Raw genomic sequence first — 4,711 nt, forward strand, 5'->3', positions numbered from 1 at the left:
AGCAAATACCTAAACAAAGAGAAAACAGCCTACTCAAGGGAGTCATAATCTGTCTTGTCCAAAGAGGTTGGAGGTTGGGCAGATTTCACATAAATATTATTTTGGGACAATGGATATTAACTTCTAAAGGTTCCCCCCAAATCTCTTTGCAGAACTCCCAGGAGGGAAAAAAATCCACCAGTGAGGCAGTCAAAGCAATGTTTACATTGTGTCCAGTATGAAACAGCAAAGAATTTGACTTAGTCATTAACAACTTAGACTTTGAGCCACATGTTCAGGGGACTAACAACCATCTCAGGAACTATCTCAGAAGGAGGGCGTAGATGATCACTAGCCTGGTAAGACATTTAACTTCTTGGGGTCAAATTCCAACTCTTGTCTTACTAGATGTTTAGCCTAGGGGAGTTACTTCTGTAATCCCAGTGTATTCAAATGTGAACAAGAGACCGTAGGAGTCTTTAGCTTACCAAATAGTGTAGGGACTAAAAGACACTTTATAGATATAGATTGGGGGCGTGGGGTACTGGGACTTAACTCAGGGCCAGGGCACTATCCTTTAGCTTTCTCACTCAAAGCTGGCACTTACCACTTGAGCCACAACTCTACTTCTGACTTTTTGCTGGTTAATCAGAAATAAGAGTCTCACAGATTTTCCTGCCTGCACTGGATTTGATCTGTTATCTTCAAATCTCCGCCTCCTAAGTAACTAAGTTTATAGGCATGAGCCCCTGGTGCCCAACAGATAATATATGTATAGTATTGAACCTAGAGCTCAATGAACACTAGCATTGGAAACTGGGATTGCCAGACATTTGTCATGTAAGACAATCACTTAGCTTTCTCTCTGACAAAATTATATATGTGTGTGTTTATGTATGTATGTATGTATACACATGCATACATATGTTGTTTTTTTTCTAACCATTAACAAAATTGCACACCAGTGTTCTGTGCACTGGAACCTCAGTATTTCATAATAAATGAGTGTAAATCTCCAGACACTTGTTCTAATGTTTAGCTTAATGTTGTAAAAGAATGTGAGATAGTAGGGTACTTCTCTATGCCTGAGAACCCTGTAGCAAACATCTGATCTCTCTAATCTGATCTCGAGCTTGCTAGACTAACACGCTACCTTTTGAGCTATGCCTACCGCTCTGCATTTTGCTGGTTATTTTTGAGAAAGAATCTAGGGAACTTTTCTGCTTTCAGCTGGCCTCAAACTACAGTCTTCTAGATCCTAGTTCCCTGAGTTACTAAGATTACGCGAATGAGCCACTTGACTTTATTTAGAACCCTTGAAATATAATTGTAGCATTGCAGCAAAATGTTAAGTACTTTTGTTAACACTCCCCCCGGCTTGTAGCTACTCTCATTCCAGATACCCAATCACAATAGAGCTCTTCTAGCTTCCATGTCGTTGGTACAGTGACCCCCAGTGGCCATTCATTGCATTTGCCTGAAAATGAACAGAAATGTAGCTCAGCCTGGGAAGATTCAGGCTGCAAAATCATGTCCAGGAATCTGCTGTTCCATAAAGATCTGGAACCCACAACAGAGAACAATAGCAGGAAACTTGAAATTGCAGCAAAAAAATCTGTATTTTTAGGAAATATGAGCCAGTCCTCAGAGGAGTTCAAAAGTAATTAGACCTCCACTTAATCATTCAACAACTGTTTTTATTGAATGTTGTATGCCAAACTGTGCTAAGTCGTCAGACAGGGCTGGCTGGTTCACAACCATGTGACCTACACTGTTACCCTTCACTTAATTCTCTGCCAACACCATCTCCTAATTCTTTTTATTTTCTTTCTTAGCTCATTACTGATTATCTAATAAACATTTGAAAAACTGAATATTATTCTCTAAGGCAAGAACTGTTCCAATGCATCATGTAAATGAGTACTAATCCATTTTTATTCCCCTTTACAGCATCAGTAAATGTTGTTTGAGTTCTAAAAAATGAATATCATTTGAGTATTATTTATAATTCTTCAATAATTCGTGAACAAAGAAATCTGTACTTTCCTTGTGCACTGGACCCACAAACAGACTAGTCCTACCCCTAGAACAATATCCTGAAAGCACATTTGCAAGGCTCAATGGTCAATTCAGATTGTTTAGAAGCTAATATTCAAGTTTTATGTACACTTATGAGGCCTCTACTGTCTCTGTTGAGCTCACTCTCTTTTTTTTTTTTTTTTTTTTTTTTTTGGCCAGTCCTGGGCCTTGGACTCAGGGCCTGAGCACTGTCCCTGGATTCCTTTTGCTCAAGGCTAGCACTCTGCCACTTGAGCCACAGCGCCACTTCTGGCCATTTTCTGTATATGTGGTACTGGGGAATCGAACCCAGGGCCTCATGTATACCAGGCAAGCTCTCTTGCCACTAGGCCATATCCCCAGCCCGAGCTCACTCTCTTTTGAGTCAGACTCAGGGCTATTTTTTTTTTGGTACCAGTATCAAGGGCTTAAAGATGTCAGCTTCTCTTCCTCACTGCTGGTGCTTTAACAGTTGAGCCACATCTTCAGTCTAGCATTTGGCTGGTTACTTGGAGATAAGAACTCCTTGGGCTTTTCTTCCTAGATTTCCTTCTAACTGAGCTGCTCCATGTCCCAGCCTCCTAAGCCTTCAACTGCCTAGCTCTAAAAACAAACAAACAAAACCTACAAAATCCTCAAGTTAAAATTCCAGGACTTTGTGGGCAAGGGATGGAGGGGGACAACCTGAGGGAAAGCAAAGGAAGGAACAAAATTGTCCAAAAACAAATGTACTCATAACCTGACTTATGATGGTAGTCCCTCTGTACAACATCTTAGTAATAACAATATAATTATATATTTTTAAATACACTAAATGGCTAGGCACCAGTGGCTCACACCTGTAATTCTAGCTACTCAGAAGACTGAAATCTGAGGATCACAGTTCAAAGCCAACCCAGCAGGAATGTCTATAAGATCATTATCTATTATCTCCACTAAATTACAAAAAAAAAAAAAAAGCCAGAAGTGGAGCTGTGGCTCAAATGGTAGAGCACAGGTCTTGAGCAAAAGAAGCTCAGGGATAGTATCTAGGCCCTGAATTCAAGCCCCCAGGACTAGCCAAAAACAAACAAACAAACAAACAACAACAACAACAGGACTGGGGATATGGCCTAGTGGCAAGAGAGCTTGCCTCATATACATGAAGCCCTGGGTTCAATTCCCCAGTACCACATATACAGAAAACGGCCAGAAGTGGCGCTGTGGCTCAAGTGGCAGAGTGCTAGCCTTGAGCAAAAAAAAGAAGCCAGGGACAGTGCTCAGGTCCTGAGTCCAAGCCCCAGGACTGGTTAAAAAAAAACAAAACACAACAACAAAAAACAAAACTCTAAATGACCCAGTGCAGGTGACTCATGCCTATAATCCTAACAACTCAGGAAGCTGAGATCTGAGGATCACAGTTCAAAGCCAGCCTGGACAGACTTTCCAGTCTGTGAGATACTTATCTCCAATAATTTGCCAAAAAAAGCCAGAAGTAGAGCTGTGACTCAAATGGTAGAGCTCTAGCCTTGAGCAAAAGAAACTCAGGGACAATGCCAAGGTCAAGCCCCAGGACTGGCAAAAAAAAAAAAAAAAATCACCTAAATGAAAAAAAAATCCCATGAATTAATATTTGTCTCCTACTCCATTGTGTCTGTTTACTTCTAGACTAGTTTACATTAAAATACACTGTGTGTATGTTTACTACGTTAGATTTCAGATGTAGAGAAAAATAGTAAAAGCTACTTACTGAGCATTTACTATGTGCCAAGCACCTCATACCACTGTTGCTTCAGAAATAACTGACTATACTCCCCACTTCAGAGATTCAGAAACCAAAACCAAGATCATACAACTAATGAGTATCTGGCCCAGGTTAAAACCTACATCCTTGATTTTAATCAATATACTTAAAAAAATAAGATACAGTAAAAATCTTACATCTCTGAAGGTTTAAACAACAAAAGCATCCTGGAATACCTACAGCTGTATTCAGCTAGTTCATTTTATGTACATCATTTTGAAATTTTGTAATAGATTGTCTACAATTTGGGCATTAAAATGTTTTCTGTCTTTTCTAAAAAGCATGTTATCTTCATTCCTAAAAACATGAAAGTCAAAGAAATACAATGTCCTGTTTGTGCTTATACCAGTTTAAAAAAAAAAAAAAACTTCATGGTCAGCTTTTGGAAAAGAGCCCAAATAGTCTGTGAATACAAGTGTGAAACAATTATGTTATCATAAAACAATTACAAAAATTTCTTCTGGTACGTCATGTTGTACAATTCCCTTTTCCTCCTATTTTTTTCCCATCCCTCTGCAAGCCCTTTTTTGGCTACATCCCCCACCACCTCCCACTAACTTTGCAATAACCTACAATGTGGCCTTGATTTCCTTATCAGTTCACTTCAGTTACAGCAACAAAATATTCCGGGACTTCTGAAGCAAATCAGTTCAGATCCACTTCCAGGACCTGTTCTAAAGTGCAGACAGCACACCTGCAGGACTGCAGGGGGCTTACGGGGCCCCAGGCTACATCCTCCACTCAGTATCCATGGGGACCAAGTCCAGTGAGGAAGGCCTAGTAGCAGGAAATTCTGCTGTGAATACAGTAAAGAAATGCTTCCAACACTGCTACTGCCTTATCCTAAACCCATCGCTGCCCTCACTGCTTTAGTCACCTCATCCTCAGGCA

Source organism: Perognathus longimembris, chromosome 2 (assembly GCF_023159225.1).
Source record: "Perognathus longimembris pacificus isolate PPM17 chromosome 2, ASM2315922v1, whole genome shotgun sequence".
Classification (NCBI taxonomy): Eukaryota; Metazoa; Chordata; class Mammalia; order Rodentia; family Heteromyidae; genus Perognathus; species Perognathus longimembris.